We start from the raw sequence: 20,709 nt of genomic DNA, 5'->3' as shown, positions 1-20,709 counted from the left end.
TCGTTTACGTCTTTTTCTCCGTTCAGAAAATATTTTATTGTGAGCAATTAGAACCTAAATGAGTTCAGTTTACACAATAGAACTATAAATGACCATTTTGGGCATAATATCAGTGTCAATATGTTTGAAATAGGAAACCAGTGGATAGCGTTTTTAACTTTTTCCTCTTCGAATTTTAACGACCTCAATAAATTAATTTGGCCGTTTCGTACACATATACTTATACATAAAACATCCTTAACTCCTAAAACATTACTGAGGTTTTAGTTTATGTATGAATTGCAGACAGTAATTTGGTTCCACGAAATCTAACTAAACATTTTCAGAACAGTTATTGCTAACATTATAAAACTTTTTAATACAATATTTTTTGTCGAACATTACCAGCTCTATAAACAAAAAAACAGTGTGTTCACCAAACCTATCATTTTCTTTCCTCTAAATAAGAGACTTTTTAAAAATACAGTAATCAAACGCTTTTTCGTGATATAATGGTAACGAAAAGGTTGAAAGTTATATTATACTTCATTAAAATTGGAATGTTTCAAAAAGCTTACAATTTCTCAGAAAAAATGCGGGAAAATTACTTTTTTCCGAGCCCTTGCATCTCTGACTATATTGCACATATCAATGGATAGATCACATGCAACCAAACAAAATGAAACGCTTGAATATAAATTCCTGTGATGCGTAGATTTCAAGAGAATAGAGAAGTGATTCTTTTATGACACCAAAAAGTATGTCGTTCAATGCCAATATTTTATATACGAGGGACAATCACAAATTCCCGGACTTGTACCACTGCTACTGCCATTGCTAGAAACTACACTGAAAATCAGTTTTGGCATGTACCGAAGTTCAGCCGTCGCGTTGGTTTGGATGCCCTCTACGGAGGCAAGACGGTTACCTTTAAGGCTCTTTTTGATCTTAAGGAAGTCAGACACCCGCTGGTGCTTAATCCGATGAGTAGAGAGGCTACTTGAGGAAGAGGATTTTCATTTCTGCGAGCCGTTTTGCCACAATAGAAGACATCCAAACCAAAGCGACGGCTGAACTTTATAACATACCAAAGCAGGACTTTCAGCGTTGTTTCCAGCAATGGCACGAGGGATGGAACAAATGTGTTTGTTCTGAAATAGCCTATTTTGAAGGTATTAAGTGAATATGTACCTATACTGTGGTAATAAATATTTACAAGGAAACTCCGGGAACTTTTTGACTGCTCCTCGTAGTTTTTATTCTGTTGGGAAAAAAAATATTTATGTACGAACTAGTAGATTGTATCTAACGAACTAGTAGATTGTATCTATTGTTGTCTTCTGCTAATGGTAACGTACATATTCCTGAACGGTTACGCAGCAATACTACTTGTAAATTGCTGTCTACTACACACACGAGTTCAGTAATGAGTGCCTACGGAATATGTCAACAATCTTGAATCCATTAACTCATCCCCACTTACGCCTGGTTCACTATAGTTGAGTTTTGGGTCCCTTTCAGCACCAAAGATATATATGACGTGGACTTACAGATTAATGTGGGTCCGAACCATGTATCCTCTCATAAAGGATCGTACCCGGGTCTCCCAAGCAGAAAGCGCGTACGTTAACTATCCTGTCACTGTTATTCAGAGATAAAAAACAATAACGAGGGAATGAGTCAATATTCTTAATCCAAGTGTAACTGGTATAATAAACGCTGTTACAAATTCTCGTAATCGAACTTCATCATATTCATGTTTATACTATGGAAATGAATTGTAAAAGAAATACAATGTGTTAATGTTATGTATTTAATGACCTTGCGTCTAGTAACCTTGTAAGAACTTCCTTCTTATAATATGTTGCACTTCCAAGCACATGTCTAAAGATCAACTTTCTCCAATTATGGAAACTATTGACTCCTTCGGACTTTTTGTGCTTTCTTATTTTCAATATTCCATGCACTTACAATAACCAACTTCAGCTCTTATTTCTGTATATCTTTAATTTGTGCTAATTTTTGTCTACATTATAAGTCAAAAATGAACAGTTTGTATAATACTAAATCACTTACAAACACATAAATTTATAAATAAATAAATAAGTAAAATAGAAAATATTACAAGCATAAAGAACTGAAGCTACGTTCTCTAAGCACGAATTCTGCATGTTTATAAGAAATAAATATTCTAAATCAGTGGTGTCCAATTACAATGGGACTGAGGGCCATAGCCATCTAAGGTGGAGGGTCGCAGATAATAATAATAATAATAATAATAATAATAATAATAATAATAATAATAATAATAATAATATTACACTACAAAAGAAAAATATTAAAATGTATTTGAAATATTACATACCTATTCAATGTGACAAATGAGGATGACTAGCAACGTTTACAAGGGCTAAGATATCTACATCCATTCCTGTTGTTGCGAGTCGCAGAAGATGTAAAAGAGAAGAATCTCCAAGGCAGCTTCTGAAGCGATTCTTCACAATTTTCATGGTGGAAAATGAACTTTCATACAAATAAGTACTGCCACACATAGACACTATTTTCCGACCAAACTCACAAAAGTTAGGGAAACGTTCGTTAGAAAGTAGCCTGAAAAAATCTACTCCTTTCTCTGTCCTTGTCTGAAAGAATGGATCAGCCTGAAGGTCACAAAGTTCGAGCTGTAAGTTTGGAGGTTGTTTTTCGATGTCCATTGTCAATGGATTTGTAAATAATGCTATGTCGTTTTTCAGTTTGTCAAAATCTGAGAATCTTGCATTAAATTCATTCATGATACTCTCGATGTGTCTACAGAACTCAGAAAAATCAAATGCTTCTTTTTCAAAATCTAATGTCAGATGATTGCTACTTGGAAAGTGTGCTAAATTATTTTTCCCTAAAGCAGAATGGAAAAGCTTTAATTGTTCCGGAATCTATTGATATGCCCCATTCGACCAGAAACTAATTGACCTTTTCCCTGTAGTTTTTTGTTCAGTTCATTTAGATGCCCTGTAATATCTGTCAGAAATGCCAAATGTCGAAGAAAGTCAGCACTTCGAAGGTCCTCTTCTAGGCATGTGGTGTCTGATGGAACGAACTGGTTTTAAAAAATCAGGGATTTCTTTCCTCAGTTCAAAAAAATCTTTTAAGACAATTTCCTGCACTTAACCACCTAAGCGACTGTAAAGAAGTAGGTCTTCATACTCTGATTCCACGTCCTCTAAAAATTGACGAAACTGGCGATGTAAAAGAGCTCTATTACCACCCCTTATTATGTTGATAGTTTTCGTCTTGCTTTGATGATTTGCCACAAAGCGATTCTTGATGAATAACAATGAAATGCAGGGCAATTTATACCATTTTCTCTCAAAAGGCCTACTAGACCAGACTTCCCCCTACCATAGCTGGTGCACCATCTGTTACAATCGATTAACATTTTTCAAAACCACCAAATTTTTAACTGCTTCATAAATGTCCCTTCCCTTTGCGGTACCGCGAAGAGAACACGCGTTTAACAACTCCTCTTTACTCGAAAAATCTTCCTGTGTTGTTCGTATAAAAATCAAAGCTGACTTACATCTGTCAGATTGATACTTTCATCAAGGCACAAAGAGAAGAAACGGCACATCTCGATTTCGTTTGAAACGTTTTTTCCCACTTGGTCACCCATTTCTAATACTCTTCTCTGTACAGTCTGTTGAGAAAGCGGTACAGATTCGAAGTGATTCGCTAATTTTGTGTCACCAAAAGCCTTTGCTATTTCTACCGCGCATTTCTTCATTATAATTCCGTCACTGAAAGGCTTTTTGGCTTTAGCAAGCTCCAGAGAAACTGCATATGAAGCATGCAACGCACAGGTTTGAATTGTATTTACTTTACTAAATATACCTGTTTGATGCTTCCATTTTTTCTTTAAATCTTCGATCAACACTTTTCGAGCCTCACCTTCATGTTTATTGAATTTATTTTCATGCATAGTTGAGTAATCTCTCTTTACATTGTATTCTTTAGGCACAGACACAATCAGCATGTATATTAAACATTGCAACTTTCCCATGTGATTTGTTATGAAGTAGTCATTTTTCCCAACGCTCCTCATATACTCGATTTTCATTTTCTATTTTACGTTATCTTCCATTCATTTCTCCAATGCAACAAAATCAAAGTAAAACAAACACTTGCACAATGAACACTTCGCTTCAACGGTCAATCAATCAATCTCTGAAATGACGAGTGCTAGAAACCCGAATACTACTTAAAAGAAGGAAGAATTAAAATAAAGAATAAAAACGGACACAGTTTCAAAACTTCAAACGTTATAGGACAGACTGCAGTATTGTTGTCACTACAAGCATCACACCACATGGTAAATTGAGCTCTGACCTTTCCTGAATCCAAAATATGACAAGAGGGGCTGGGAAAGCATTGCTTGACGTTCAACAATGCCATCTTCGCTTCACTCTAAAATCAGTTTGTGTGTGTGTGTGTTTATGGCAGGAAGTGGTGTATTCCTTGCGTGCTATGGTTCCTAGGCAGAGTTCGAGGAAGAAAGGGTCAGAGGTATTGGTTTGGTCTGGTTTGGTTTATTAAAATAATCGTCCCTTCAGCAACGATGCCTTGCTTGTAGTTGCATTACCGACTCCAGTGCTGCCGTGGATGCCCGAGTCTTTTTGTTGTACAGAATCGCTAAATTGATGCCTTATTTCGAAAGAAGAGTGGAAACATTAAAAGCATGAATAAATATAAATGAAAATATTATCAGTAATAACGATTGTAAATCGTGAGAGCTTTGCGTGCCGCAGAAAATGGTTTGGCGGGCCGCCATTTGGACAGCCCTGTTCTAAATGGTGTGGTATGTAATTAACCATTTATAAAGTACGCTTCATTTATCTATCTCTGATGGTTTTGAACATTTTAGTCAAAACTCCTACAAGCTCCCATTAGATTTCATTTGGGATAGTTTGATTTTAAAGCTAAAAAGTAAAACCTCTGTGTAATTTGGCTTTATTATCTTTATACAACACTGAAATTGAGGAAAATTAAGAACATAACCACTATTCAAGTTTATATAGAAGGAGTTTACTCCTAATGAAGTCTAAAAATCATGTAATAATAGGTATGAACGAAACAAAGTATCACGATGAGAAAAATGGCACTCAGTGTATGTTAAGTGTCCATTTATAAGAAACTGATTGACCTTAAGCATAAACAGAAAATATTGGAAGGAAATCTAGAGTTAGGTAAGAAAGATTGATTGAAAAGATGTGGGTGGGTGCGTCGACAGCAAGCAAGGTCTTTTGCACCCTTCTGTAACACATTAAAAATCAAGAAAGAAGAGAATGAAAGCACAAAATCCCAGCAAAATGATCAATTCTGAGTGCAGGCTATAACAGAATGGAACGAGTCATTCTATTTAGGAGATAAAAAGTAGATAAAAAGTCATAGCGTTTAAGAAATGTACAAACCCAATAACTGGTTAAAACACAAAGACATGTTAATGTTCTCTCCCGGGGTAGCTCAGCAATACGTACACACACATGGGGTTTTCCTTAATTAGTAGTGAATATGACTGTGCAGGATAGAAAAGACAGAAAAAAAGTAAATGCTATGATAAGAATAAAACCAACACGACACCACAGATAGGGATTGGATAAAATGAGAAATAAATTAATTAAAATGGGAAAAAGCTTTCATAACGCAGTCAAGATTTGGGCATGTTGCAGAAATGAGAAAACTTTTAGAACCACCTGGGCATCACCATCAAGCAAAGCAGGCAAATCTATAAGCAGTCCAAGGCAAGCTCCCGAACAGTTTACAACAAGATGGTGAATACGACGCAGAGGACGCATGAAAGACGGATTCTGGCTGGCCACGCAACAGATAGCCATGGGTGAGTTGACTACGCCCGATCAGGCGTGGTAATTCTCTCTCATCTAGCCGTCAAGTACAAGAACTCCTGACCAAACACCAAGCTAAGGCTTGATAACGTCCAGTTTTGTATGGAGGTGCTGGTTTCAGTTTGTCTGCCAGCGCTGAAGAAGACGGTCTACACCAGGACTATCAGAGCTGGGGGAGTGGTAACTGATAGCCAAGTGGCCTCCACAGCAGTCCACACCTTCCAACGTCATCTGATTGAAGATATTAAGGCACATGTCCCGTCAGTGACACATACCATACATTTAACGGATGGGGCTGCGAGTCACTGTAAGAACACGAAAATCGTAATCAATCTGTATAATCATAAAGACGATTTTGGTCTTGAAGCGGAGTGGCACTTTTTTGCATCCTGTCATAGGAAAAGTCCTTACGATGGGATAGGAGGGACAACAAAGCGGATAGCAACCAAAAGGAGTTTACAGATAAGCATGATCACATTTTGTCCCCAGAGGATATGTATGATTACTGTGTGAAAAACTTCCTGCTATACAGTACATTTATGTCAGAAGTGAGGAGATGGTCAACCATGAAGCAGAGCTGTATGAGATTTGCTACTTGTTTATCAGTTCCTAAAACACGCTCTTATCATAAATATGTACTTCTCAGTGACGCAAAGTTAGATACTTTCGCATTTCAATTTCTACAGATTTTCCGGAAGTAAATGTGAGAAAAGCGTCCTTGCAATGCCTCCAAATAGGTGACAGTTACGTATATTATGACGAAAACTGGTATATTGGAATTGTTGAAAATGTCAGCATCGAACATGATGATGTGAAAGTAATTTTTACGAACCACCAGGACCACTATTCCAACTTTCAAGAAATGACAAGATATAGATGCTTTTCAAGAACATTTTAAGGAAGCTTACAACAGCGACTGGTTGGTGAAACATTATCAGTCAGTTGCATGATGCAATATCCGAACTTTTCGTGGAATACACTGTTTAAATGGTACGTAACCCAGCATTTTTCTTTTGTGTTTTGCTTAACCCCTTCTGTGAGTTATTCGTCAACTGCCTATTGATTTATGATGTCTATACAGTAAACTCTCGGTTATCCATACTTCTGCTTATGCTTATTTGTAGGTATAACTTTGTGTTAATAATAAAGGTAATTATAGTTAAATCTGAAATTCCTAATTTTTGGTGTATAATACTATCGTACAGACCTGTTACGGGAAGGAACTGTATATTTTTATCAGGGCCCCACCAGAGATATAAATACCTGTGAAGTACGCACCTTTTTCACTTTTTTGAGTTTTTAATAATTTCTACACACACACACACACAAAAAAAGACATGTCTAAGGGTTGAAACTTGGTGAATGATCATTTCTATATCAGACCTCTTTATCCAGAAAAGCTCACCTTCCTGATCATCTGCTCAACACGGAACAGAGCTACTTTTCACCCTGCTATACTTCATGGACGATAATGACAAATAATAGCCTTGTAGCTTACAATCTGCTGACCATTGTGCTTCTTGTTCCATATCGATAGAACAACTAGGGGTTGAGATACTTCAGATTCGGTTACTCTTGCAACACCATCAAATGGCGTATCTTCGAAAACAAATACGGCTGCCACTCGAAACCTAAAGTCACTAAAATTAAAATAATGGTTGTTTTGAACTAACAACATGGTAAGGCAACTGCACATCATAATCAGATTTTTTTTTTTTAATTGTCAAGCAACGATTTCTTTCTTTCCCGGACCATTTGACATGGATTTACCCTTAAGTATTACACCTACGAACCACTTTTCGCCATAGATACAAGCAACATACCAGCTGGTATACAGTTTACACACAATATTATCAGACTCACATCTAGTTTCAGTTTCAAAATTGAAAACTGAAAAATAATTTATCCTGACTTGTTTTCTTCAATCCAATTTCGTGTTGGAATAGTGGAAACAAACCATGAAAAAATTCTTGTGCCAGGAATCTTGCATAAAGCGTGGCTTTAGGTGTGAACCAATGCGATCCAACGTCCCTATCTTTCAATTTTATGGAAAATAATGCCACCAACAGATTGCTATCAACGGATGTAATTTGATCTTGTAATGGTCACTGAAGGCTAGCTTTTGAAGCAAGACGCTTGACTGTGCCACCGATTCCATCACAAGAAGATTTGTCATGACTTGTTGCAAAGAATGGTCAAGAAGCTGTCAGCCCGAAATCTTCCTTGTGATAGAATAAACTGACGAAGTTTTTGCACTTTTTATCGCGCAGCACAACCTTTCCTGAAATAATGCATATGTTCAACACAAGGTAGCTGCTCCATTATGTTAGTGACTATTTCTGACTCAATTTTGTACACCACTGAAATATCGTAATAAGATAAAAAGCAGTAACAGCTTGTTTGTAATGCATCAGAGCATGGACTTCTGTAATACATCACAACTGGATGAACTGTACAACGGGCTTGCGACCAATGATATCCTTAAGCTTCATTCTGAATAACAAAGGAATAATTTTCACTAAAATCCAACAAAGCAATAACTGCTCTAACACAGATCGTCCCTTTCAGGTGTTTCAGATACCCTGACTGTTGTTTTATGATGTGTGCCTGAGGTACAAGGAGTTCAAGCTTTGAAACTACCGTTTCTATAAAATCACCGATATTTGTAGTGAAGGTTTGTAATTCTGTTCTGTGATTCACGGTGATATTCAATTACATCAACTGAATCACAGTCCAACTAAGGAGACGGTGCTTTAGGTTTTCTGCCATCTCCTTAGGAGAAGGACGGTGTTTGCATTGTCGGAACAAACAGGCAGGATTCTCATCGTCACACACAAGAAATGAAATGAAATTCTAATCGTCACACACACAGTCCTCTAGAAGAAGCAACTCAACATTTTGATGGATGGTGCAGCAGGGTGGATTGATTTAAATCAGTCTGATTTAAATCACGATTTTAATCAAGATTTAAATCACTTGATTTTTTTAATAAAAATCGTTGATTTAAATCAAATTCCGAAATGAATTAATTTAAAGTGAAAGTAAGTAAAATCCCGTTTCTCTTCTGTTATTCCGATTATGGAAGATAATAATCATAATACAGTGAGACTCAAATGTATGTAAGCACAGCATGAAACGAGTATCATGTGGGAACTATCAGGGAAAATCCCGTTTGAACGGGTTACGGGTGAACCCTGCTTTCTTCTCTTTGTAACACAGGGTTTTAAAATTTCTGTTCCAACGGGGAAATCACCATGGACATTTAAGATGAAAGCTCTTTTGTGTTCATGTCTATTTGTTTGTTTCCAGATAATAGGGGCGTATTTAGAGGGTTCGATCCCCTCTCCGAAACAAAAACAAAAAAAAAAAAAAAAAAAAAAAAAAGATTTTAAAATTTTGGGCGAAATTTATGTACTAAATACATAGAAGTTCCTCGGGATCGTAATACGACAAATTTTGGATGCGTTAAAATATCGAATAATACTTTTGATAAAGTGGATACTTGACCCCATTGCAGAACATGCCGCGATCTGCGATGTGATCGCAGAAAATTTGCCGCTCCTGTGCAGGAAAAATTGTAAGAGGAAATAAAATAGCCAACAGAAAAGTATAAAAACGTGCCTGCTATGTATAGATGTCTTAAATGCACGGACAACTCGCATTTGAACTGTTTTTCACGTCACATAAAGCATATTTTTAACAATCACAAGTGTTTCTTCTTCTGGAACTGATCATCTTGATTTTTTTTTATTTTGGAATTCCTGCAGGGAATTCGTGTTATTATTCAGTTCAAAATCTCTTATCATCGCGAATTGTGTCGAGGAATTTTAAGCTTTAACATATATAAAACGATAATTATGCCTGTTGTGCTGTATGGTTGTGAAACATGGTCGCTTACGCTGAGGGAAGAACGCAGACTGAAAGTATTTGAGAATAAAATCCTGAAACGAATATTCGGAACCAAAAGGAACAGAAATGAGAAATGGCGAAAACTTCATGATGAGAAACTGCATAATTTATACCATTCACCAAACATTGTTAGGGTCATCAAATCTTGGAGGTTCAAGTGGGCAGGACTGTAGCGAGAATGGAAGAAAGTAGGAACGCTTTCAAAGTTTTAACTGGAAGTCCAATCGGAAAACGACCATTAGGAAGACCTAGTCGCACATGGGAGGGCAATATTAAGATGGATCTCACAGAAATAAGAATACAAAATAGAAACTGGATTCAGTTGACTAAGGATAGAAGTCAGGAGAGCTTTTGTGAACATGGCATTGAACCTCCGGGTTCCATAGGTCATAGAGTGAGTTAGTTAATTTTAGGCGAAATTTATGTACTTTATATGTATTTCGTGCCGCTAGCTAGTTCCAGTTGTTTAAAAATATGCCCCTGCCAAATATCAGTAACTTTCGTGAAAAGAAAAGTGTCATGTTGATATACATTGCTGTACTTTTTCCTTAATGCTTAAGAAACACTGTGTGGGATTGAAATAGGTTAACGATTGGGATTATTATGTTAAATGACATAATTAACATTTAATACTAATTCCTAATGTTTTTTCTTCAGTTCGCGACTTGTATCATACGAAGAAAAAGATTTGATTTAAATCAAAAAAATCGATTTAAATCAAAAAAATCAACAAAAATGATTTTTTAAAAAAAAAATCATGATTTTTTTCCACCCTGTGGTGCAGACACATATTGTATGGGTTCCCGGACTTCCTGCCAAAACACACCATTTTGGGCGTAGAGTGTGGAAAACTTTGAAAACCCTACCTTAACTTGGGGATACTTTTCCCTAAAGGAATAGTAAAGCTCACTTAAGTTGCATAGCTGATGCCCTTTCTGTTTGTACACATTCCTGGATATGCTGACTCTATCTTCAAATCCTACCATTTGCCTGGGAAATTTATCACTCTGATAAAAATCTTGAATCACTCACTGTCTCTCCAGATAGCTTCTTCCCTGGTGTGGGATGGGGTACTGCACAGATTCCGTGCTCCAATGTAAATTTTCTGAGGACCATGTACTTTGTAACTTCGAATTCGTTTGCAGTCTTCTTTCTGGACAACGATTAAAAGGTCAGTGTAAGAATTTTCAATTTTCCTCGTCTACTCACTATGGACAACTTCTGCTTCGTTAAAGAAATCAAGTTATCTAAATCTGCAGCCTTCTGTTCCAGGTTACGCTCATATTGGTCACTGTCGCTGCTTGAGCTATCTTCCAGTTCAACTTCTAAAACTTTGGATATCTTGTCTGCTACAGCTTCTGCAAGCTCCTACACTTACTTATTCCCATATTTAGTCTTGCACAATTTGGTACGGAATGCTGCTTCACTGGTGACTTTTGCAAATCTTCTAAAGTTCTATCAAGTACAGCTAGAGTTTCTTCTTTCACTGCTTCATCGTTCAACTTCTGAGTGACATTACATTCTTCTGATTTCTAAGATAGAACTTCAACAGCTTGCAGAATGTTCATATCTAACTTTTTCCTACACGATGCGCACATTTTCTGTACAAACTAAAAGAACACTTTCCTTGTCTGCTACTTTTTTCCTGTACTGTAGAAAGATTCTACGTTGAGAGTGCTTAACTGGAACGCTGTGTAATTGCATGGGGTCTCAGCATGATTTCTGAAACAGTTCATTATTTTCTCAAATACAATACATCGTGATGTCAACAGACTGTCTGCAGATCTCCTTTGGATATACCTGTCCTTAGCACAAGAAGGGTTTGTTTTTCTGGCGGTAATCTTTTTACACATCTAATTTCCTTGCTGTTTGTGTAACTCACTTTATAACATTCTTCTTCTTTCTCTTTTTTTCATTCTCACCGAACATCGTTTGAGTTTTTGTGACTATTGGCCATAATTTTATTTCACATGCAAAACACTGAAACGATTGAACCATTTAACTCAGTAGAGCTTCTTTGAATCGAATTGATTTAACTCATTTATCGAATTTACTACAAATTACTTATTGTGTTGCAGGCACGGTAGTGACACATTCTTCCCCAGTCTGTAGACAAATGAACCCACTACGCCAACAGGACTGCTTTTATAGTATAGGTTATGAATTATTCCTCACAGTTTGAGAATATTCTGAATACAATATTCTGTCACATTTGAAACTGTTCCAAAGCATTGTAGAATATTCTGGAATGTTTCACATTCTTCCTGAAGACAAAAATTACAACCAAAACATTTGTACCTTTCGTGATAATTCTTGTTAAGTGATGCTGTGTTTTCGTTCCATAAAAATGTACAACATTCGTTATATATATATATATATATATATATATATATAAAGACAGAGTTGGCTACCTACATCAAACATTTTTTTTTTTCTGAAATATGCAAACCTTACTGCTTCTCTGAGAAAATTTTCACGCAGTTATATTTGCTAGATCTTGAGCTGTAACATGTTCAATTTAAAGTGCAGTCTCAAAGCAGAATCTCGGAAGCAATGCACATTTGCTATTTTCCCGAACAACACTAATCGCCTCTTAACTCCAAACCTATTTAGTCTAAGGAGAAAAAAACTTCACACAGGTTATGACCCTTGTACTAGTAACAAGTGGCATTAAGTTTCATGAAAATCTGAGACGGTTGGTTGAATGGCCTGAATGAACTAATATGGAGTGACGAGATGCCACATTGTCTTGATACTTAGTCTTCCTTTCCAAGCGCTGCTATCGGCTGAAGGAATTCCACTCTCTTTCGTCATCCGTAGAGCAATGTTGCCGCACTTCGGAACGCGAATCTTGCGGTCAGTACGAATTCTATACGATAGTTTCTTGTTTTTAAATCTGGCAATAGCGTAGACGACTGCAAGGTTCTCTCGCTCAGCAACAGCTCAACCCTTATTGGCTCAACGCGTGGGTGTGAGCTTTAGTTCGCATTTTTGCCACGGCTTAAGACATATTGGCAGCATAATAGTAGCATCATAAATGCAGTATTGCTTGCTGGATTCATGCCTAACCGCGTCGAAAATGTATTCGTACACGGTAGTTTTGTTTATGATAAATACGCCTGCCAAGCACTGTCACTGTGATCACTCTTGCAGTGATACATACAGGTTGCTGACAAAAATATCACCTAATTTCTTGATCTCTATTCATTGCAAGCTTATTGTTAAAGTGAAATGGGATACAAAGAGAAGAAACGAAGGAGGACGAAAGAAAAAAATACTACCAGAGCTCACAATCAAACAAAACCGCTCTTTGAAATATCTAAAATAACGTGACAACCTCGTCCTGGAGTTCACTCGATACCAGATAAGATACTGCGTTACCTAGTCAGTTAAAAAACAAATTGTCAAATAGAGAAAAGAGCATCATAGTACGTACTATCGAAATGAACCTTAAAACAAGCGCCTCTCAGATTAGAAACAAGCTGCAGAAACGAGGTGGATACAGTGAGGAATACGTCGAATATAGCAACTATGACTATAGTGTTCAAAGAAACAGAAAAAAGGCGAATGACAGTAATTGCAAGAAGCCCTGAGAATTTGCCCTTAAGTATGTAAAATGGGTTTTATTGGGTAAAATTGGGCTTTATTAATTTCGTATGTATACTTAAAACATTCCTACTTAAACTACCGCTTAAGCATTAATATTTTATTATGCACATTTTGAATGAAACTATGGAATTCTTTTTTCGCACAAAGGGAATCCATGAAGATCCATTTGCATTTCGTGGGACATACTTTGCACCTAGCATTAACACTGGCTTATATTTCAACTTCTAGAAAGGAGAAAGGAATTGTGTAGATAACAAAGAGGTGAGTAATTCTATAGAAGAGGAATAAAATCATCTATTACACTCAGGATTCAAGGGCCAGCCGTCCAGATTGAAGATTTTTTTTTTTAAAACTTCCCTCAAAACATTGCAGGCAAATACTGATATTACCTCAACTTAGGAACCACAGATGGAAGAAAGTGGTTTTATTAACCCTTTTGGCATAATCGCTATGTTACGCAGATGTATCAATTATCATCCCCTAGAACTTACATGCTTACTTCGTTTTTTTTTCCTTTTTTCTTTTCTTTCTTTCTTTCTCATGTTCAGAAGGTATGTTATAATAAAATGCATTTTCCGTTCTTTGCGTTCGTCAATACGAAGCCACTCACTTTGGGGTAGTGTAGAAATATTTGTCTTCGCTTCGCAAAAGTGGAAGGAAAAGAAAGTTTGTCAGTATTATTTGTCGGTACTTTAAGTCCACAGTTCATGCGCATACATTAAGAAATGAACATTATACTACTTGCACCCATCATCTCTTCCCATTCCCTGCCTTACATCCAGAAAATTTTATATGATTGAGTTTTGAGCCAAGTAAGGAAAGCGAGTATTCTTATAGCTGATATTTATATGGGCTTGTTCCAGTTTTATTAGAGAATGGTAATTTGGCAGTATAATTTGAGTGTAACGCGTGGTACATTAGAAGAATAAGATTACTGTTACTGGGTTTGATCGATAGTATCTCATTCGTGTTGTAAAACACTCCTTGTAACTATTATAGATATTGCAATGAAATTTGGCTTACGCATTACGAATAGGCCGTAATATATTTTAAGGTCATTTATATTTAGGTACCTTCAGCAGGGGCCGCTCAGGGGGGCGACAAATTAAAAAAAAATATCCCATCTATCCGAAATTGCCTTTTTTTCTTGTAACACATGCAAATGGAACATTTGAAAGGTTGTTTTGCTCCAAAGAGAACGACGAATTAACTATGATATTCGGATAAATAGTACTGCGTTTTGCTATAATAGTCTACTTTTATATTCTAGATATTCTCTATTTATATGCCGTATGAAATTTGGTATTATCAAACAGGATTGAGAAATATTTTTCTCTTGTAACTATTATAGATATTGTAGTGAAACCTAATACGCGCACTACATATAGACCGTAGCAAGGGCGCCAATTTCTCTGTAAATTTGGGGGGCGGGGGGCATTCAGATGCCAAAGGTATATATGTGAGGATTTTAAGACAAATTGCATTCAAATTATGCCAAATATTGTATATTCATAAATACAAAAAGGGGGCCCCACATGAGCTTTGGGTGGCCGGGCCCTCCCCGCCGCTCCAGGGGGTATCAAATTAAAATTTAAGAAAAAAATTTGGAGGGTATTTCTCTACTTCAATCCAATTTACCGTACTCTTTTGCCCTACATCGTGCACATATGCGCATGATACCACTTGAACGTAGTTGCTACGTAACTGAAATTTAACATTTTTCTTTAAAAAAAATGCAAAAATTTGAAAAGATTAATTGTATTTTAAGGAGAAAATACTGAAAAGCCTGCTTCTTGGAAGAACTGAAATGTTTGAAATCTTTTATTTTTTAAATCTTATTTTCAGTTGCCAACTCGCTTCTTAAAATACATTGTACGATTACAGGGCCTTTGTAACATGCGATAATTGTACTGTACCCCTTACATATTCCATCAAATAACAATAATAATTCACGAGTTTTCTGATCTCCTTTTTAATGCAACTATTTTTAATTTGTGTGTGTGTGTGTGTGTGTAATTATCCAAACTGACACACAATCATAGTCAACGTCTTGCGAATAAAATCAGAAAAATAAACACACTGCTGAACAAGACTGCACTTATTTAATATAAAAACACATTTACACGTGACGTTTCGATCTTCTAGCCAAGATCCTCATCAGACGTACACTCAGAGTGTACGTCTGATGAGGATCTTGGCTAGAAGATCGAAACGTCACGTGTAAATGTGTTTTTATATTAAATAAGTGCAGTCTTGTTCAGCAGTGTGTTTATTTTTCTGTAATTATCCACGTGTGATGTTGGGAAAATACAGAGAGATCTTTGGTAATTTCATTTTGAAGTAAAACATTTGTAATGTCTTTAATTCAAATTATGGTATTACAAGAGAAAAAAAACAACAAACACTAAAACATCTAATTTGTGCATTTATAATTATCATAAGGAAAGATCTTGTTGAGCTGAGCGAAGCGAAGCTCTTATACTCGGGTTAGCCGTTTGGTTGTCCGCGAACTCCTCCTAGACCGTTTGGCCGATCTCAACCAAACTTAGCACGCTGATAGAGTATGTCGTGCTGAGTGACAACATAGGTCGAAATCAAAAATCCGATGTACCATCGAAAAATAATCACCGAAAAACGCTTCCTGATTACGTAGTTTAAGCTCGCTCAGCTCATTTCATTGCAATCGGGTATATCCATTGCATTCCTAGTTTACTTTTTAATTCAACTCATTTTCGTTTGAATGTGTGTAATTATCCAAATACAGTATAAACAATTTTTTTTTTTTTTTTTTTTTAAGTGAAGTGTTTTCGATTTATTATTCACTGAAAATGCAGAGAGACATTTTAATTTTAACATGTACTACAAAAACAAAGGGAACGTCGCGAATTTCATAGAGAGCACTAATTCATTATGCACAATTACCAAACACACATCTTTCGTACAGATTAAGAATAGTTCCTCAAAATAAAAAATGCATTTTCTCGCCTTAAATGATTCTCTAAGTCGTTCTGGACTAGTGTTATCTTGTCGCATGTCCAAATAATTGCATACAAATTGATAATATGCGTACACACTAACGTGCACTGGAAGTAACTACGTGCTATCTTAGTACTTGCTATCCTATTATATGCATTTATTTCACCACGATATTCACTCACAGTGTCCTGAAAGATTTCTCAGGGTAGGAGTAGCATTCATGGGCCCAGATTCACTCCACGAGGACCTATCTCACGGTTATAAATACGCGTTCGAACATATACTATAAATACGACTGTACAAAAACCACAAACCAAATTCTGCTAGGTAGTCACAAAAGCGACAATGCTACCTGAGTCGGGGCAAGGGTACACGTGGTACCGCGAGTGTGTGTCCCCAGGGAGCTGGCAGGTCAGTACACTTAATATTTCTATGACGGACTAAACTTAATCAATATGTTTTAAACAGCTATTTAATTCTAATTCTCCCTTTGATAAATGCTACATTATTTAAAGCTAATTCTCAAAGTAGGTATGCACTGAGAAACACGTTTAAGAGAACTAATTATGACCAGACAAAACTAATTTCAAACTATTATGACCAGACAAAACTAATTTCAATCTAAGTTCTGAAGTATATTATTGGAGGAATGTTTTTTGGGTTTTACCTTTTTCTGAATGAATTTCCAACCACCATGGTGTTAGTATATGTACCCGAAGAACTGCACACATTCTCGCAATCACCAGATATCAAATCTATGGAGAATATATAGGGAGTACCAAAGCTGATCAAAAACTGTGTTACAGGAAGAATGTAAACATATAACCAGGAAATGTAGCGAATTTGGCAATACGAGTACCTTTATCATGCAGATTGATGAAAACGGATCCATACAGAAATTCATGGAACATATACTTCTTTCTCCCTACATTCACTTTCTGTGCATTCAGCAACCATTTTTGAGGTGAGCACTTACACTCCTTGGTGCAGATCACTTTAAGAGGTCTTGCGCAAAAATAATAACCAACCTGTGCTAGATGGCCACTAAAAAGCATGAATACTATCTAACCGAGCCAGGTCAGGACCGCAGGAAGGAGATCCGCCCGGTGGCGCGGGTGCGTCCGTAGGGAGCACGCGCATCATCGATCTTGGGTATACGCGTAAACGAGGATTGTGGAAAACCACTGCTTCCACGATATACAGATATCTTTTTGTTAGTCATTTTCTCGTTACATTTGTCGCGGGTCACTCTCCTTTATTAACCAACAACTACTTACCTTATGGGCGAAAAAGTGCCTACCAGATTCGACTTTTATTATTGCATTTGGTTAAGTTTAGAGTTGCCCCTATGTTTTTAATAAAAATTAGGAAAATTTACAGTAGAAATGGGGTAAGAAATGATGATTTGGTGTTCATATGTGAAGTTTAGGTGTGTAAATTCGCCAGTAAAATATTGTTTAATACGAGAAAAGATATGTAGAGTTAGGTACGGTACAATTTGCAAGACACGGAAGGTTTCGATGATTCAGCAGGAAGGCAGTCGTATAGGATGGCGAATCGGTGCGTTGAATGTGATATTTCCGCATTGAGTTTTACGGTATTATATAAGAAAAATAGAGAGTTATTTTCACGTAAATACGCACCTCACAGGTAATAGCACAGTATTTTGATTACTTACACACTACTCTATTAAAATATTATTACAAATTTCTTACATATTATCAACTTCTCTGCATCCTGGACAAGAACGGTATCACTGAATTTTACGGTACGAATACTTTTTGAATTACTTTATCTACTTCAATTTGAATATGTAAACAACTGAAAATTGGCAGCATTTTGTTCATGTGCGTCTTAAATGCAAAAAACACAAAAGATGGAATACAATGACCATTACTTTCTAGTTAAATTTGTACAACAGGTTTGCCAAAAAGTCAAGATGTACAGAACTCTCTCTTCCCTCATCGAAGACAAATCTGTTTTAATTGAGAGAGTAGGCACTTCTCAAATACTGATGGCTTATCGTGTCTCCAATGTACACGATAAAATCTTTGGCAAGTGTAATTTCGTTTAAGATCGGCTAAACAAGCATGCAGTTACATAGATTCAATGTTTCGCTTACATGGAGAAATATGTAATAAACTTTCAACTTTCTGATATTATGAGTATTCGAATGATTCAAACATCTTAGATGAGAATACTATTTAAACAAAATATTAACACAAGAAAGCTAACAAATGTTTTACTTCCTTTTTATTTATAAATGTATTTCAAACACTTCTTACCTGTAAATGTCCCTACATTTTTTCTGAAATTTGACGTTGTATTTTCGACCTTACCATTGTCTTTTAATAACAAAAAAATATACGTAGCATAACAAACAAGGCGTACTATTTCCTGTTTGAAACAACCTTCCTGGAGAGTGTAATCGAACACTTTCATTTTGCGTCAGCTGGCCATGTCTTTTGTAGTGTCATAAATTATTTTTCCAGTTAATCTAATAATAACAATTTATATTTGCTGTAGATTTAAATGACATGTAAATGTAATATAGCATCAATATGACTTTTAATTCGCCTAATAATAACTGCCGAACAATTTTAAAATTTATGTATCATTTACATTGTTCACAGTAACCATAGACATTATTAAAAAGATGCAGAGTATGGATGAGAAATAATACTTATGTTTTTTTATCTTTATTTTTTCATCGGAATGCAATAGCAAATTGATGGAAGTTATAGGATTAGAATGAACGAAGGTGCAGATTTGCAATAATCAAACAAACATTTAAAAAAAAAAAAAAAACTCGACATTTCTTACATCAAATGGTTCCCTAAAACTTTCTAGATTATTAACCTGGCACATGTCCAAATAATTTTGTACAGATTGCTAATATGCATCCAAACTAATTTATTCCTAACATGTGGCCACTAAGAGAAAGAATTTTATCTAATCATGTCAGGGAAGGATCGCTGCACGGCCTCGCTGGCGTTCGTCTCTCGGGAGCGAGTCAGCAACGGAGTGTATCTGCGTGAACGTGGCAAGTGCAAAAACAAACCAACTTGTGCTAGGGTGTCTATTAAAAACGAGAATGCTATCTAAACGAGTCAGGGCATGAGCAAACTAGTGATACTTTTGGAAGCAGGCTAGTAGGAGGGGCTCATTACTTACATTATAGGAGCCTATGCAATACAAAATACTGTTGATATATGTAAGTTTTATAACTTGATCTTTATCCTATAGTTTGGAAATGTATATATACTATTTTTGTAAAATTTTTTTGAGGGCATATGATATAGCTTGTGTGCAAAGGGGGCTATAGTCGAGCGTACACCAAGGTGACCAGACGTCCCGTTTTAGTCGGGACAGTCCCTTATTTTCAACCATTGTCCCGTTTTTTTCTGATTCTCAAACGGGACGTTTAAATGTCCCGTTTTTAAGCAAACATGACCCAGGTGTCCCGTAATTATTATTCAAAATATAAATGGTTAATGTAAATTCTACACTCTTCCGTACTAACACTCATTGGGAAGGTTCAATCGTGTCTAGAACTTCCGAATATTCAAATGAGAATTGAGTGTTCTGTGGTTCAAGGGGGAATTGAGTGTTAATTTTGAACGTTGAAGTAGTTAAAAGTATTTTTGGGTAGTACTTAAATTAGAAACGCTGTGTTATCATTCTTACTTATGTATCTCGTAAATTGAAAACACTGCTGAGTCCCAAAATGCAATGTAGAAGTCACCCACCCCCCGGTCTCCGATTCGTATGCGTCCCGTTTTTAAAAGTAAAAGTTCTGGTCACCTTGGCGTACACGGCGGCCGCCTGCTTAATCTTATTCATTAGAGTGTAGGTCTACCTTCTGCTTCAAAGTGTATAGTAATTTCTGCTTTTGTTTCGTTTATGTTTATTTATTTATTTAATCGGTCCATGACTCCAGTAATAAAGTGACTATATTACATTTTTCCCTCGTATATTTTTAGTACATCTTCAAATGTAAGTGTCATGAGAAAAAAACTGTTTTTTCAACTACCCGGTGATCACATATACACAAAAGGAAAAAAAAAACAATCAGCGAGAGGGCGAAAGGCAAAGAAAGAATGGCAAGATTACATTAGTACGTGTGTTTTTGAATTTGATCAGTTCAAAAGTTTTAACTGTGATGTTCATATTTCCATCCTACTCCTAAACACGGTTGTTGTTTATATTCTGTAACAATAAACTGGATGTGAATTACCTACGGGGATGAAGGGAATTTTATCCCTCAATCACATTTTGTCCTCCTCAAAGTAATCGACTGAAGTATCCCCACCGGGAATGCTCGCTTTTCTCCCCAGAC

General features: G+C 36.3%; 1 protein-coding gene across 2 annotated transcripts in view; it reads right to left on the bottom strand.

The window, feature by feature from the left end:
- LOC145660570 (deubiquitinase DESI2) overlaps positions 1–18,940 on the bottom strand; it is a 55,728-nt gene extending 36,788 nt beyond the window's left edge. Inside the window, exon 1 of one of the 2 annotated variants that reach the window (XM_081725799.1) lies at positions 18,656–18,940. The gene's annotated coding sequence lies outside the window, so the exon portion shown is untranslated. Of the gene's footprint in view, positions 1–18,085; positions 18,233–18,655 lie in introns of those variants that run through there. The other variant, XM_081725800.1, reaches the window with a different exon arrangement.
- Positions 18,941–20,709: the final 1,769 nt, after the last annotated feature.

The sequence above is a fragment of the Thermobia domestica genome, chromosome 9 (assembly GCF_964235325.1).
Source record: "Thermobia domestica chromosome 9, izTheDome1.hap1.1, whole genome shotgun sequence".
Classification (NCBI taxonomy): domain Eukaryota; kingdom Metazoa; phylum Arthropoda; class Insecta; order Zygentoma; family Lepismatidae; genus Thermobia; species Thermobia domestica.
The sequence above is the reverse complement of the archived record's forward strand: the minus strand, read 5'-3'. Positions and strand labels throughout refer to the sequence as shown.